Here is a 16,494-nt window from a genome sequence, read left to right as displayed (position 1 = left end):
CAGTGAAGCATTTGCCATGCAAGTCAGGGAGCAGTGGCTTTATAGAAAAGCTTAATCAGTTTTTAATGGCATATTTTACAAGCAGTCCCAATGGGAAATAAACCTTGAGCAGCCTAGGTACCCTTAGTTGGCCACAAAGTCGATATAATTAATAACAGTTTCAGTTTATCAACAAGACATCTTTAATTTTCCTGCATAATACATATGTCAGTGCCGATGTTTTGCAATATTTGTATGCACTTGTCTCCTCATTGTAAGTATGAAAAAAATGTGGATTGGAGTAAAGAATCAGTTTTATTGCTGGGTTTCCACCTGAGTCGCTTGATTAAATAACCGCTAATTATCTGTAATTATCCACCAGCACAAACGCTTGTGTTTCCTATTTTCACCATTTTCATTGTCTGGAGAAATACCATGGATACTTAACCAGATGCAGCTGAAGTTACTGAAGGTACTTCAACTTCTTCATTCTGATTTCATGACTGCCATTTAAAAGGCTAGTAGTATAATTGCAAAAATGTCCTCGGTGGGTACAATCCCTTGTCTGTGCTGAGTTAGCTGATTCCAGACAGTCGCCCTGGGCTAAGAAGGGAGAAATCAATCTCTGGTTACTATCCAGAGAATGCTGTCAGAAAGCATGCATGGCAACAACAACAACAGCCTGTATTTATATAAAGCCTTTCCTGTAGAAAAAACGCCCCAAGCACTTCACAGGAATCGTATAAACAAAAATATGACACTGAACTATATAAGGAAATATTAGATCCGATGATCACGAACCTGGTGAAAAAGAATGTTTTTATTATTAAATTTAGTGTACCCAATTATCTTTTTTTGCCAATTAAAGGGCAATTTAGCATGGCCAGTCCACCTACCCTGCACAACTTTGGGTTGTGGGGGTGAAACCCACGCAGACACGGGGAGAATGTGCAAACTCTAAACAGACCCTGGGCTGGGATTCAAACCCGGGTCCTCTGCGCCGCAGTCCCAGTGCTAACCACTGCACCACATGCCGCCCTGAAAAGGAATGTTTTTAAGGAGGACAGTGGGGTAGAAGCAGAGGAGGTGTAAGGAGGAAACTAAAGACGCAGCCTCCAGTGGTGAGGCCTTTAACAATGCGGATGCTCAAGAGACCAGAACAAGATGAGTGCCGTTATAATCGGAAAGTTGTGGGGCGGGAGAGGGAAGGCCATTTCAGGACTTGGAAACAAGAATGAAAATTTTAGGAACAAGATGTTTAAATGGATGCCAGACTTCCGGTTGCGGCTATGCGGAGCTAAGCCGCACGTTCGTCAGCTCCCGCTATTTAGGGACTTTTGGGCCGTTTCGAGGGCCCCAAACGGCGCTGTTTTTACGCATCTCGGTGGGGGAAGGTGCCTGGAAGAACTTGCCCCACACTATATGGTGCTCATCCGGAGTGGGACGAAGAAAAAGGCTGCAGCAACTCCCCCAAAAAAACGGGGGAAGGAAAACAAAATGGCGGCCGGCGCAACACCCGAGGCCTGGTGGAAGTGGGCGCAGGAGCAACAGGCCTCGCTCCTACGTTGTTTTGCTGAGCTGAAGGCTGAGCTGCTGGACTCCATGAATGCAACTACAAACAAGCTGCTTGGGACCCAGGCGGCACAGGAGGAGTCTATTCGGGAGTTGCAGCAGCAGGCCGTTGAAAGGGAGGAGGAGGCCGTGGTCCTTGTGGGGAAAGTGGAGTTGCACGAGGCACTTCACAAAAAGTGGCAGGACCGCTTGGAGGAGCTGGACGTTCGCACGATGCGAAAGAATCTGAGGATCCTGGGCCTGGCGGAAGGGCTGGAGGGTCGAATCTCCCGGCATATGCGACCACGATGCTGAGCTCGTTGATGGGAGCGGGGTCCTTCCATTTGCCCCTGGAGCTTGAGGGAGCGCACAGAGTGATAGCCAGGAGGCCCAAGGCAGGTGAGCCCCCGAGGGCGGTGCTGGTGCGGTTCCATCGATTCAGCGACCGGGAGTGTGTGCTGCGCTGGGCCAAGAAAGAGAGGAGCAGTAAATGGGAGAATTCGGTAGTGAGGATCTACCAGGACTGGAGTGCGGAGGTGGCTAAGCGGCGGGCCGGGTTCAACCGGACGAAGGCGGTGCTTCATGCCAAGCAGGCCAGGTTTGGAATGCTGCAGACTGCGCGCCTGTGGGTGACATACAAGGACCGGCACCATTACTTCGAGTCCCCGGAGGAGGCGTGGGCCTTTGTACAGGCGGAGAAGCTGGACTCGAACTAGGGCCTGGGGACATACTTTGGCCGTCGTTGTTTCCGCTGTGGCTGTTTTGTTTCAACTGTTTCAACTTTGTTAACTTCGACATGTGTGTTATGTATGCTGGTTTTCTGTTTGCTCTGTTTACGGGTGGGTTTGTTTGTTGGGCATGGTTGTGGGTTAGGTGGGGAGTGTTGGGGGTTTGTGTTTTATATGTTCTCTTCTGTACGGGGCTGGGGATTGAGGTGAAACTGGATTTTGGGGAACTGCGTCAGAAGGGTGGGGTGTGGCAGTGTGAAAGCGCGGGCTTTCCTCTGGTTTCCCGCGCTGCGGGGCAGGGGGGTGGAGCTTGCGGCGGGGGCAGGGCCTCTACGGGTCCTCTTTCCCGCGCTGCAGCAATGCCAAGGAGGTGTGGCAAGAGGGGGATGACCCCATGCCGGGAGGGGATAGGTTCTGGCGGGAGCTGCCGGGGTCAGCAGAAGTCAGCTGACTCACGGAAGTACCATGGAGGGTGCGTCGCGGCTAGGAGGGGTCCTAGCCTTGGGGGGGAGGGGGGGGGGGATACCGGGTTGCTGCTGGAATGACTAGGAAGGAGCCGATGGGGGCCGGGGGGGAAGAGGAGAGGCGTTATCGCCATGGGGAACAGGTTGAGCGGGGTGTGCTGGCCTGGGGCGAACATCTGCCAAGCTATGGCTAGTCGGCAGGGGAGGGAGGCGGGTTGCCCTCTGATCCGGCTGATTACCTGGAACGTGAGGGGGCTGAACGGGCCGGTTAAGAGAACCAGGGTGTTTTCCCATCTAAGGGGGTTGAAGGCGGACGTGGCTATGCTCCAGGAGACCCACCTGAAGGTGGCGGACCAGGTTCGTCTGAGGAAGGGGTGGGTGGGGCAGGTTTATCATTCAGAATTGGACGCTAGGAACCGGGGGGGTGGCGATTCTGGTGGGGAAAAGGGTGGCGTTTGAGGCGGCTGAGGTGATGTTGGACAAGGAGGGCAGATATATCATGGTGAAGGGTAGGCTGCAGGGAGAGAAGGTCGTGCTGGTGAACGTATATGCCCCGAATTGGGATGATGCTGGCTTCATGAGGCGATTGTTGGGCCGCATCCCGGACCTGGAGGCAGGGGGCCTGATCATGGGGGGAGATTTTAAGACAGTGCTGGATCCCACACTGGACCGGTCCAGTTCAAGGACGGGTAGGAGACCGGCGGCGGCCAAAGTGCTGAGGGGATACATGGACCAGATGGGAGGGGTGGATCCCTGGAGGTTTGGGAGACCGAGAGCGCGGGAGTATTCCTTTTTCTCTCACGTCCATAGGGTTTATTCCCAGATAGACTTTTTTGTCCTGAGCAGGGGATTGATTCCGAGGGTGCAGGATGCCGAGTACTCGGCCATAGCGATTTCGGACCATGCCCCGCACTGGGTTGATCTGGAGATGGGAGAGGCGCAGGACCAGCGCCCGCTCTGGCGCCTGGATGTGGGGCTGCTGGCTGATGAGGAGGTGTGTAAGAGGGTTCGGAGAAGCATTGAGGGGTATCTGGATACCAATGATACGGGGGAGGTCCAGGTGGGGATGGTCTGGGAGGCTCTGAAAGCAGTGATCCGGGGGGAGCTGATCTCCATCCGGCCCACAGGGAAAGGAGGGAGAGGAAGGAGAGGGAGAGACTGGTGGGAGAGCTCCTGGATGTGGACAGGAGATATGCGGAGGCACCGGAGGAATGGTTGCTGGGAGAACGGCGCAGGTTGCAGGCCAATTTTGACTTGTTGACCACCAGAAAAGCGGAGACACAGTGGAGGAGGGCGCAGGGCGCGGTATATGAGTATGGAGAGAAGGCGAGCAGGATGTTGGCGCATTAGCTCCGTAGACGAGATGCGGCTAGGGAAATTGGTGGAGTGAAGGATGGGGGTGGAAATGTGGTGCAGAAGGGGACAGAAGTAAACGGGGTCTTTAGGGACTTTTACGAGGTATTGTACCGGTCAGAACCTCCGAGGGGGAGAGAGGGGATGGAGAGCTTCATGAACAGGCTATGTTTCCCAAGGGTTCAAGAGAGGCTGGTAGAGGGACTGGGGGTGCCGATAGAGTTGGAGGAGCTAGTCAGGGGGATCGGACAAATGCAGTCAGGTAAGGCCCCGGGGCCGGACGGGTTCCCGGTGGAATTTTACAAAAAATATGCGGACCTGGTGGATCCCCTGTTGGTGCAAACCTTCAATAAGGCATGGGAAGGGGGGGCTTTGCCCCCGACGATGTCGCGGGCACTGATCTCTTTGATCCTAAAACAGGATAAGGACCCCTTGCAGTGCGAATCATATAGGCCTATCTCGCTCTTTAACGTAGACGCTAAATTGCTGGCGAAGATCCTGGCTACCAGGATAGAGGATTGTGTGCCAGAGGTAATTCACGAAGATCAGACAGGATTTGTCAAGGGGCGGCCGCTCAACACGAATGTGCGGCGACTGCTCAATGTTATCATGATGCCGGCAGTGGAGGGGAAGGCGGAGATAGTGGTGGCGCTGGACGCAGAGAAAGCGTTTGATAGAGTTGGGTGGGGGCACCTGTGGGAGGTGCTGGAGAGGTTTGGATTTGGGGAGGGATTCATCAAATGGGTGAGGCTGCTTTACGCGGCTCCGATGGCGAGTGTAGTCACAAATGGAAGGAGATCGGAGTACTTTAGGCTCTATCGTGGGACCAGGCAGGGGTGTCCCCTGTCCCCCCTGCTCTTTGCACTAGCGATTGAACCGCTGGCCATGGCGTTGAGGGAGTCAGGGAGATGGAGGGGTCTGGTGCGGGGTGGGGAGGAGCACCGGGTATCGCTGTATGTGGACGACCTGCTGTTATATGTGGCGGACCCAGAGGGGGGAATGCCGGGGGTGATGGAGCTGTTAGCGGAATTTGGGGGCTTCTCGGGCTATAAGCTAAATTTAGGAAAGAGCGAGGTATTTGTAGTGCACCCGGGAGATCAAGAGGAGGGAATTGGGAGGCTCCCTTTCAGTAGGGCAGTGAAGAGTTTCAGGTACCTGGGGGTGCAGGTGGCCAGGAGTTGGGGGGCTCTCCATAAGCTCAACTTCACCAGACTAGTGGAACAGATGGAGGAGGAATTTAAAAGGTGGGACATGGTGCCGCTATCGCTGGCGGGCAGAGTGCAATCCGTCAAAATGACGGTTCTCCCGAGGTTCTTGTTCCTCTTCCAGTGCTTGCCCATCTTTATCCCTAGGGCTTTTTTTAAAAGGGTGACCAGCAGCATCATGGGATTTGTTTGGGCGTATGGCACCCCGAGGGTGAAGAGGGTCTTCTTGGAGCGGGGTAGAGATGGGGGGGGCTGGCGTTGCCCAACCTCTCGGGGTACTACTGGGTGGCCAACGTGTCGATGGTGCGTAAGTGGGTGATGGAGGGGGAGGGGGCAACATGGAAACGGATGGAGAGAGCGTCCTGTGGGGATACGAGCCTGGGGGCCCTGGTCACGGCGCCGTGGCCGCTCCCTCCCACAAGGTATACCACGAGTCCGGTGGTGGCGGCTACCCTCAAGATTTGGGGGCAGTGGAGGCGACATAGGGGAGAAGTGGGGGGCTCGATGGAGGCTCCGTTAAGGGGGAACCATAGGTTTGTCCCGGGGAACATGGATGGGGGATTTCAGGGATGGTACAGAGCGGGCATTAGACAGCTGAGGGACCTGTTTATCGACGGAAGGTTTGCGAGCCTGGGGGAGTTGGAGGAGAAATTTGGGCTCCCTCCGGGTAACATGTTTAGATATCTGCAGGTAAAGGCATTTGCTAGACGGCAGGTGGAAGGATTCCCTGCGCACCCCGCGAGGGGGTTGAGTGACAGGGTGCTTTCGGGGGTCTGGGTCGGGGAGGGGAAGATATCCGATATCTACAAGCTTATGCAGGAGGTGGAAGAGGCATCAGTAGAGGAGCTGAAAATGAAGTGGGAGGGGGAACTGGGGGAACAGATCGAAGACGGGACATGGGCTGATGCCCTGGAGAGGGTAAATTCTTCCTCCTCGTGTGCGCGGCTTAGCCTCATTCAATTCAAGGTGTTGCATAGGGCCCACATGACTGAGACGAGGATGAGTAGGTTTCTTGGGGGTGAAGGTAGGTGTGTCAGGTGCTCGGGGAGTCCAGCGAACCACGCCCATATGTTCTGGGCATGCCCGGCACTGGAGGAGTTCTGGAAGGGGGTGGCAAGGACGGTGTCAAGGGTGGTGGGATCCAGGGTCAAGCCGGGATGGGGACTCGCGATCTTTGGGGTTGGGGTAGAGCCGGGAGTGCAGGAGGCGAAAGAGGCCGGTGTGCTGGCCTTTGCGTCCCTAGTAGCCCGGCGAAGGATTTTGCTACAATGGAAGGACGCGAGGCCCCCAAGCGTGGAGACCTGGATCAATGACATGGCGGGTTTCATTAAGCTAGAGAAGGTCAAATTCGCCCTGAGAGGATCGGTGCAAGGGTTCTTTAAGCGGTGGCAACCTTTCCTCGACTTTCTGGCTCAACGATAGGGTACTGGGACAGTAGCAGCAGCAACCCGGGGGGGGGGGGGGGGGGGGGGGGAGGGGGGGGGGGGGAGACGATGACTATGTTTGTTTATTTTATTTAAATTTGATTTATTTAATTTTAATTTATGGTTAAGTTTTCTTGTTGGGGGGGTGGGGGGAGTGTGATACATGTGATGTTACGGTTTGGGGGGATTTGTGGGTATTATGGGGCAGTTAGCTGCATATTATTACTTGTTATATTTTTATATTTTCTGTAAAAAATTCCAATAAAAATTATTTTAAAAAAATAAATAAATGGATGCCAATGTAGGTCAGATGTTGGTGATGGGGAAACTGGATTTGGTGTGAGTTAAGAGATGGGAGCTGATCTTTGGATGACCTCTCTATTGGCAACCTTTATATCAGAGATGATTTTTTTTCTCTTGTGGATGATTGGGTGGAAGTGAGGTGGCTGTGCGTTTGGAGGTGGCTTACGAACTGTAACTTAGCCTTACAGCTAGCCTTACAGATCTTGACACCATTTCTTATTGTGAATTACCATTTTGCTCAAGTTGGGCATCTGCCTCCATCTTTTGATATTAATAGAAAAGACCTTCCTAATGACTTTGAGATTGTCTTTGAAATGCTTCCTTTGCGCAGCACTTCATTCTACCAGAACTTCATAAGTGGGGCATGTATCTGAGAGGTGAGTATGCCTCCTCCATGTTTCAGTATTTCTGTGTGCCTACTATCAGGACCAAAATCATTGGGTGAGACCTTCCTGCTGTTCACACAGGCGGGATCTTCTGGTCCCATCGATGACGCACCCCCGCCATGGGTTTCCTGGAGGTGTAGGGAGGATTCAATGGCAAATCCCATTGATAGCGGTGGGACCAGAGGACCATGCCGCTGGCCAATGGCAGGCCACCACCCGCTGCCAAGAAACACACAGCGGGGTGGCCAGAAAATTTCGCTCATTGTTGGTTTACATCTAGGTGGCACCAATGGGATCATTCGTCAAGCATGGATCATTGCCAGGGCAGCACGGTGGCCTAGTGGTTAGCACAACCGCCTCACGGCGCTGAGGTCCTAGGTTCGATCCCGGCTCTGGGTCACTGTCCATGTGGAGTTTGCACATTCTCCCCGTGTCTGCGTGGGTTTCGCCCCCACGACCCAAAAATGTGCAGAGTAGGTGGATTGACCATGCTAAATTCCCCCTTAATTGGAAAAAATAATTGGGTAATCTAAATTTGTAAAAACTAAAGCATGGATCATTGCCTAGTTCACTTCTGATTGTATGTTGCGGGAGGTTCTCCAGCAGCTACATGTCCATCACCTCATTCTAATTGAATAGTTCTACAAAGTGGTCTTTCCAGCAGGTTGAGACTGGCTGTCTCCTTGAGGAGGGTCTTTGCTCCCTTTGGATCTTACCAATGTTGTGCTGGGGATCCACAGATCTCTTTTTTTGTCTTGAAAAAGGCACACGTGTCATTCATGTCAGGGAGGAGTTGAATTTCTTCTGCCTCCCCTGTCCATCATTTGTTCTTCAAGTCCAGGGTTCCTTTTTGAAACTTTAGCTTTGGTTGCCCTGTGGGTGAGCTCCTTTCCTGTGGAGTTTGGATCAGGTCCCAGATCTGTGACAAAAACAGAAAATGCTGGACAACCTCAGCAGGTCTGCCAATATCAGTGGAGAGAGAACAGAGCTAACGTTTCGAGTCTGGATGGAGGACTCTTTTGGAGGGTCAGGGCAGACTCGATGGGCCGAATGGCCTCCTTCTGCACTGTAGGGTTTCTATGATTCTAACTTTTTTTTAAATGTTTTTTTATTGAGTTTTCATATTTTATATACAACATATTATAAATCATTAGAGAAAAAAAAACTCAAAAATTAACATGTATATTTACAGGTAAGCATCTTCATAATAACAATTGTGGCCGCCCCCTTTAGCCGGCATACATATTTTACATTCCCCAATATTGGCCACAAACAGGTCCCGGAACAATTGCATGAATGGCTCCCACGTTCTGTGGAAGCCGTCGTCTGACCCTCTGATGGCGAATTTGATTTTCTCCATTTGGAGAGATTGCGAGAGGTCGGACAGCCAGTCTGCAGCTCTGGGCGGTGCTGCTGACCGCCAGCCAAACAGGATTCTACGGCGGGCGATCAGGGAGGCAAAGGCAAGGGCGTTCGCCCTCCTCCCCAGGAATAGATCTGGCTGGTCTGAAACCCCGAAGACCGCCACAATCGGGCATGGCTCCACCCTCACCCCCACCATTTTGGACATAGCCTCGAAGAAGGCTGTCCAGTACTCCACAAGTCTGGGGCAAGACCAGAACATGTGGGCGTGGTTGGCCGGGCCTCTTTGGCACCGTTCACATCTGTCCTCCACCTCTGGGAAGAACCTACTCAAACGGTTTCTTGTTAAGTGGGCTCTATGTACCACTTTTAGTTGCGTCAGGCCGAGCCTTGCGCACGTGGAGGTGGAGTTGACTATGATTCTAACTTTGGAAATTATTTTACTGCAGGAGAAAGATGGGGAACTGAAAAGAACCCTAAGTTATTTCCTGTTATATTATTGGCCCAGATTTTTCTGTCAGCTAAGTTAAATCCATTGGGTAAAATGATAGGCAGACTCAAACTTTCTTTTTTGTCATGCCTTTATTTTAATATATGGTGCAATCAGCAAATAGAGTCAAGCCTAGGCTCAAACACTTCAGACAGTAATGCAGCTTTATCAAATCATCCCTTTCCATACATTCAAATCTCCCACTTCTTTCACTGAACTCCACTATTGGTTATAAGTTTGTGCATTGCCTTATATGGTTTATTCTGTTTAGCGCTGTCCTGAGCAGTCTCAGCCTCCTCAATCAGCCTGTGCTGAGTTTCAAGCTGTCAATTTAATCAATTGCTGAGGTGATCAGAGTCTTTAACATCTGCTGATTTAATCGCTGGAGCATTATTGTATACCCCAACTACCCTTTGTGCTCATTTCCAACTTAACTCCTTTTTTTGGCCATTTCTTCGCAGTATTGAATGGAGCTCACAATAAACTCCGCTCATCGCTGCGCACAAGCTTCTGTTTGGCAGCTCGCTGCCATCGAGCGAGGCGCCCTCTATAGGGGATCTGGAATCTCTGCGAAGAGGGCAACAACATGTCTCCTCAACCAATCATCCTGAGGCATGTTTACTGGGGCAGAGAGAGCCTGAACCCTGAAGAATAAATTAAAATACTTAATTCAATGTAAAATGATGTACAGAGAGCAAAATAATGAATTGTAAAGTGATGAAAGTATCATGTTTATGAATGAATGAATAAAATCAAACATTTCTAATCATGTTCTCCTTTAATCTCATTTTTTAAAAAATCTCAATTAACAATGCTTTTCTTCCCGTAATAATACTAAGACATTGAAAATAGACAACTGAGCAATGTCATGAGACTCAGGCTGAGTAATTCAGCATAATACGTCATCTCTCTTTTTGGGTCAAATTTAAATAACTTGTAGAGACAAATAAGGTTTAAAATAATTTGACATGCCGACTGCCAGGTCCTTTGCGCAAATAACTTGATATCGGCCTCATCCTGCACTGGTCCTGGGTCAGTGTATTCAGGCTGAGCTTTGAAAAAGCTTTGACCTTTCTATCTGATCACTGGTAACTTTCAGCAGCCTACGGTTTCTCTAGTTTTGAGAACTTCTGCTCAACTCAAGATGTTTATGTTGTTGTTAAATTGACTCATTCAGATTGATGGTACAATACTCCTGAACAGTCATTCACTCATTAGAAATGCAGTGTGGAAAATATTATGCAGACTGCCAACACAATGACTGTAGGCAGACCTGTAGGTGTGAAACACTCCAAGATCTATTTTCAACGCCCAGAAGGTGAGTAAAAATAGCTATAGTCATTTTCTTGACAAAAAAGGTAATACGCAAAGAAACCCAGCTCGTCGCGTTCGTCGTCCAAGTTCATGCAAGGATAGAGATTTTAATAATGGTTTATAGAGGAGTTAAGTGAAAAGTGACAGACAGCTGCTTATGCAGCCAAATCTGAATACTTACCCACACTCTGTGACTCACAGGGTTATATATGTGTGCTCACTCATACTCCCAGTTCCTCATTCTCCTGAAAGACCTCAGATTCTTTTCCCCTCACACCACCGATTATGTCGGCAAACAGTGCCTTTGGAATTAACGGAAAATACAACGACAATTATAGCAGTACTCCATTAAACAGTGATTTATGTAACTCATGCAAAATAAAATACGACCATGAACCTTCGGGAGAAAACACCACACACGCAGCAACCAAACTCCGAACACCCAGAGGATGGAGCACAGCCCTGGGGAGATGTCCACTGCCGGGGGTGGTTGAGTGCAACGTTGAGGTGACCTGCATCCAGTCCAGGTACCATGACGTTCGCGTGTCTGGGGTGCAGGGTGTGGGGTCTGGTGGGCGGGGCCCCCCGTTGTGGCTGTTTGTCAGTCTCTCACGCTCTCCAAATTCTGTACAGGTATCAAACTGTTTGGATGATATTTTGGACCCTGCGAATGAGCCCTGGTGGTGCTGCTGGCAAGCCGGACAGCCAGACGCCGGAGACAGCAGCAGCAGCAGCTGTGTCGACACTACGACACATGTGCAGGGCCCCGCCCCACACCCTGAGGACCCTGTCATACTATAAACCAGTATATCATGGTGCAGACACACACTGATGGACACACACAGGGACCAATCAACATGCACAAACACCGCAGCCAATCACCAGTTAGAATACACACACTATAAACACAGAGGGCACCACGGTTCCTGCTCATTCTGGGTGCTGCCTCTGAGTGTAACAGGAACTCATCCAGCCCAGCACAGACTCACACCACGTGCTGAGAGAATCAACTGGTTCGGACAAAGCTTAGGTCTCTAGTTTAAGTTAGCATTATTTAGACCCACAGTCATCGTGTGTTAGTTAGTTAGATATAGTTAATAAAATTGCGTTGAACCTTCATCAGTGTTGGAAGTGTCTGTTCATCTCTCAAGTCTACACTAGCCAACACTTCAGACCCAGCCGCCAATCAGGCCTGGGTGAGACCAAGAGGGGGAGCGTCACCACGGCACAGCGTGTACAAGCTTCGCTGGTCTTTTGAGCAGATGGCGAACAGCGCGTGCTCCAGGAGGCTCCTTCTTAACAAGGACTTGGCACCATGTGGAGGAGGAGAACACCCACTCCCAGTGGCCGTCAAGGTCACCACAGCTCTGAACCTTTATGCCTCAGGTTCATTCCAGGGCTCGAGAGGGGACTTGCGCGACATCTCACAAGCTGCGACCCACAGGTACATCTGACAGGTCATTAGCAGGGTCCTCAGCCGATGCCCTGTTTCCTCTGGCGGCAAACTATATAAACTTTGACACGGAACAAGCCCAACAAGATGCTTAGGCAGCAGGAGTCTCTGCCATTGACGGGATGCCCCAGCTCCAGGGGATAATAGATGGCACGCATGTCGCCTTGTGTGCACCGGACCATCTGGCAGTTCCCTACATCGACAAGATGGGGTTCCACTCCACGAACATCCAGCTTGTGTGCGACCACCACCTAAAGATCATGCACATGTGTGCTCGCTTCCCAGGGAGTGTGCACGACGCCTGCATCCTGGGGCAGTTGGATATCCCCGGCTGCTTTAAGGAGCACCCCAGGCTGGACGGTTGACTCTGGGAGGATAAGGGGGATCCGCTGAGGACCCTGCTAATGACACCAGTACACAGGCCGGTGACCGATGCGGGACCCGGTACAACAAGGCCCATGTGGCTATCCGGCCTGCCATTGAACGGTGCATCAGACTGCTCAAAATGCTGTTGCGATGCCTCGACTGCTTCGGTGGTGCCTTGCAGTACACTCCCTGGAGGGTAGCCCGCTTTAAGATGGTCTGCTGCGTCCTCCACAACCTGGTGCAGCAGTGTGGTGACCTACTGGAGGTGGAGGAGGAGGAACATGTGGTCACTGAGGAGCGACGATGACGAGGAGGCGCTGGAAGATGATGCCAGGGAGGAACTGGAGACCAGCCAGAGGCTGGAGTACAGGTGGCAATGGTAAGGATTTGGCAAGCCCTGAGGACCAGCAAGGCCCTCATCATCGCCTGCTTCACATAGGATGTGGCCAAATCTGTTATCGCAACCCTCCCTCCCCCATCCCTCTGAACCTCCCACCCTCACCAACCTCCCCTCATCCCTCACCCCCCCCCCCCCCTCCCTATTTCCCACCCTCCCAGAGCTTGTGTTACATCTCTCCACGGTACTGGGACTGTGTCGGCACTGTCCGCGGGCCACAGTCGAGGGTAGGGGGGTGATGATAATCTGCAGAGAGCTGAGCGTTGGTGCTCCTCATTCCATGCCATAGTCTGACCCCTGCCTGTCTGCTGAGTGCTCGCTCCCACCCAGCAGCTGCATGCGGTGTTCTGGGAGGGAGGGATGGGGGGCTGTCCAGGATTGTTACGACTCAGGAATGGGGCATGGGTTTGGTGTGCGGCCCGCATTGCGGAAAAAAGTGCCAGAGGCGTCCTGGTTGTGGTGAAGGTTTTTTAAGTGTACACCAGTGCCCCACTCTCCTGTTGGTGCCGCCCATCCTCCCCACCACTCCTCCCCCACAATGCACACTCCCCACTTGCTCGCTACCTACCTCCTTCCCCCCATCCCCCCACCCCCTACCAGTGCCGTATCAGTGATCCTCGATGTGCTTTCGTGCTCCACTGCTGAGTCTAGGTGTATCCCCAGGATGCACATCACAGGTGGAGGCAGTCAGCTACTTACCACGTACCATGGCCTTCGATGTCCTGGCGGATGTCTTCTGGGGCCTATGGGACCTGAGGGTCCTGCGAACCTGTTACCGGCACATACACAGCTGTGCCGCACTGTATCGGGTGCTTCCAGCGAGGCGCGGCGTAGTCAGAGCATTGGAACTCAGGGGCGCTGGTGGCCACCATTGCCATTCCATAGAATGGGACTGGGTTGGCAATCAACATCCCCTCCTTCCAGTCGGTGCCCATAAGGCCCTAGGGTTCACCTTGGGACAAAGATGTAGCTGGATTGAGCCCTGGCTGCCCCTACCAGCCCTGGTGGCTCCCTGATATCTGCACCATAGTGTTTATGCCTTCGGCAATGCTCCTCAGTGACTTGGACATGCTGTGCAGCACCTCGGCAATGCCCACCTGCGACTAGGATAAGCTCAGCAGCGCCTCAGCTATTCGCATCTCATATTGGGACATGTCCTGCCGTGCCTCATCAAGATCCATCTCGTACTGGGTCATGCCCCCAGCGAGTTGGACAGTCTAGTGAGGCCCATGGCCATGGCTGTCACCGACTGAGCCACGCCTTGGACACCTTCACGTTGTGCACCTGGCTCTCCACTGCGGTCGCCACCCTTGAGGTGTTGGCCTTGGTGCCACACATTGCCGGCAGCATCTCCTGTGCCCGTAGCCTCTGGGACGCCTCCAGTCGGCTATGGACCTGCTGAAGTGTTGCTGACATCTCCCCCTGTGCATCAGCTCTGGGTAAACCTGTTCCAGAAGCTCAGCATCTGACTCAGATCCAGCTGCATCCTGGGATCCAGCAGACCTCCGACTGCTGTCTCACCTGGGAGTTGCTGCCTCCACCTGATGTAAGTCAGCAACTGTGTGGTGCTCATCAGAATGTGCCCCAGAAGCCTGACTACTAGCGTTGCCTCCATATTGTGTATATTTGTGCTGATGGAGGGTTGGGATGAAAGCTGTGACGCATCAATGGTGGCATCCTTGGAATTCTCCTTTGAGGTGTTCCCATAGGAGGAGGGGGGCATCCCGGAATGACCATCACCGTCGCCTGATGCATGGTCAGTAGAAGGGATGGATCAGTCACTATGGCATTAAAAACTCACGTTCGACAGTTCATCTTGGTGGAGTCCGGTGGATCCGCAACTCTGCCATGTGCACCGCCCTCCACAGTGATGTCTGTCCTCGGCCACCCCTGTAACCTCCAGGCCTTTTCCTCGAAGGTGGTGAGGATCCTGATGTCCAGCGCCTTGCTTCCCGTCTGGGCCCTCTCTCGATGGTTGTGGGACAACTTCTCTTGCGGAGACACAGAGAGGGCATCATTCACCGCGGGGGTGGTGGGGAAGGGGGAAGGATCAGGGTCGGGGGGTCCGATGCCAATTCACCCGTGCGGCCCGGTGCAGATCATCGACTTTCTTGCGGAAATGGGTATCTGTCCACCTGGTGGCATTGCCCAAGCTGACGGCCGCTGCCACTTCCTCTCAGGTGGCACTGGTTGTCCTATGGCTTAACATCCAGGGGGAATAGGACATCCCTCCTGGCCCGACCGTCTCTAGGAGCCTCCACTGGTCTGCATCCCCGAATCGTGGGGCCGGTCGTCTCAGCGTCATGGCTGCGAGTTGAGTAAGATTGACTATGCAAAAGCAGTTTAAGTGCTGCTCAACCTTGTTAGCTGGGGGCTGCCGAGCACGGTTCTGGCGAATCAGCTGATGAGCCACGATTTGCAGCATGAAACCCATGGGGCCTCTTTAAGTTGACCAATTGACGTTGGATTGTGGTGACGGCTTCACTGGACCAAGCGCTTGGAAACTCGCGGCAATATCCGCTTGCTACCACACTTTTTCATTGAATTGCACCAAAAGTTGGTTTTTGGTGCGTTTGGCTGGGAGTTTTGTGACATTCACATTGGTGAGATCATGGCCTATATTCAACGGCACCTCGTGCGAAAAATTTGCCCTCATGAGATTTTTGATATTATCATAGATTATCATAGAATTTACAGTGCAGAAGGAGGCCATTCGGCCCATCGAGTCTGCACCGGCTCCTGGAAAGAGCACCCTACCCAAGGTCAACACCTCCACCCTATCCCCATAACCCAGTAACCCCACCCAACACTAAGGGCAATTTTGGACACTAAGGGCAATTTATCATGGCCAATCCACCTAACCTGCACGTCTTTGGACTGTGGGAGGAAACCGGAGCACCCGGAGGAAACCCACGCAGAAACGGGGAGGATGTGCAGACTCCGCACAGACAGTGACCCAAGCCGGAATCGAAACTGGGACCCTGGAGCTGTGAAGCGATTGTGCTATCCACAATGCTACCGTGCTGCCCCTCGCTGGCTCCCTTACTGACTCCCTCGCCTTCAGTTTTTAAAATTTAGAGTATCCAATTAATTTTTCCCAACTAAGGAGCAATTTAGTGTGGCCAATCCACCTAGCCTGCACATCTTTTGGGTTGTGGGGGTGAAACCCACGCAAACATGAGGAGAATGTGCAAACTCCACACGGTCAGTGACCCAGAGCCAGGATCGACACCGTGACGCAGCAGGGCTAACCCACTGCTGCCCCCCCCTCACCGTCTTATTCGCCTGACTCGCGTCTCAACTGCTCGTCGCTAACAAGGGGGAGCTATTCTTAAATGCTCCCTCGCCATTCACTCTCAGTCAATACACAAGCATTGCAGCACGCAGACTTGTTCTTCACTTTGGGGATGGCAACCTCACAAGGCTTCTGGACACTGTGGATGAGCGGTAGGGCACTCTGTTCCCCCAAAGGCTTGGAGGTCTAGCAACAGGGTCAGCAATGCTTCCTGGGAGGCAGCGGCTGTCAGTTCGGGCAGCACGACCAGGAGGACCGCCGTCCAATGTCGGAAGAAGACCAATAACCTCCACCGAGCTGGAAGGGTGAGTTGCCACCTCTCTCCTGGCATTCGTATCGTCTGCCACCCCTCAAATTATCAACCCCCTCCCCACAAATCACTGGCTGACACCATGCACCCTCCACACATTCAATCTACAGGCAT

At 52.5% G+C, this 16,494-nt stretch overlaps 1 long non-coding RNA gene across 1 annotated transcript; it reads left to right on the top strand.

Moving 5' to 3' along the window:
* Positions 1-381: 381 nt before the first annotated feature.
* LOC119978058 lies at positions 382-10,011 on the top strand. The gene is made up of 2 exons (XR_005463362.1): positions 382-451; positions 9,707-10,011. It is a non-coding gene; the product is annotated as an uncharacterized LOC119978058 (long non-coding RNA).
* Positions 10,012-16,494: the final 6,483 nt, after the last annotated feature.

The sequence above is a fragment of the Scyliorhinus canicula genome, chromosome 1, assembly GCF_902713615.1.
Source record: "Scyliorhinus canicula chromosome 1, sScyCan1.1, whole genome shotgun sequence".
NCBI classification, from domain to species: domain Eukaryota; kingdom Metazoa; phylum Chordata; class Chondrichthyes; order Carcharhiniformes; family Scyliorhinidae; genus Scyliorhinus; species Scyliorhinus canicula.
Note: the sequence above shows the minus strand (reverse complement) of the source record. Positions and strands in the feature narration are given on the sequence as shown.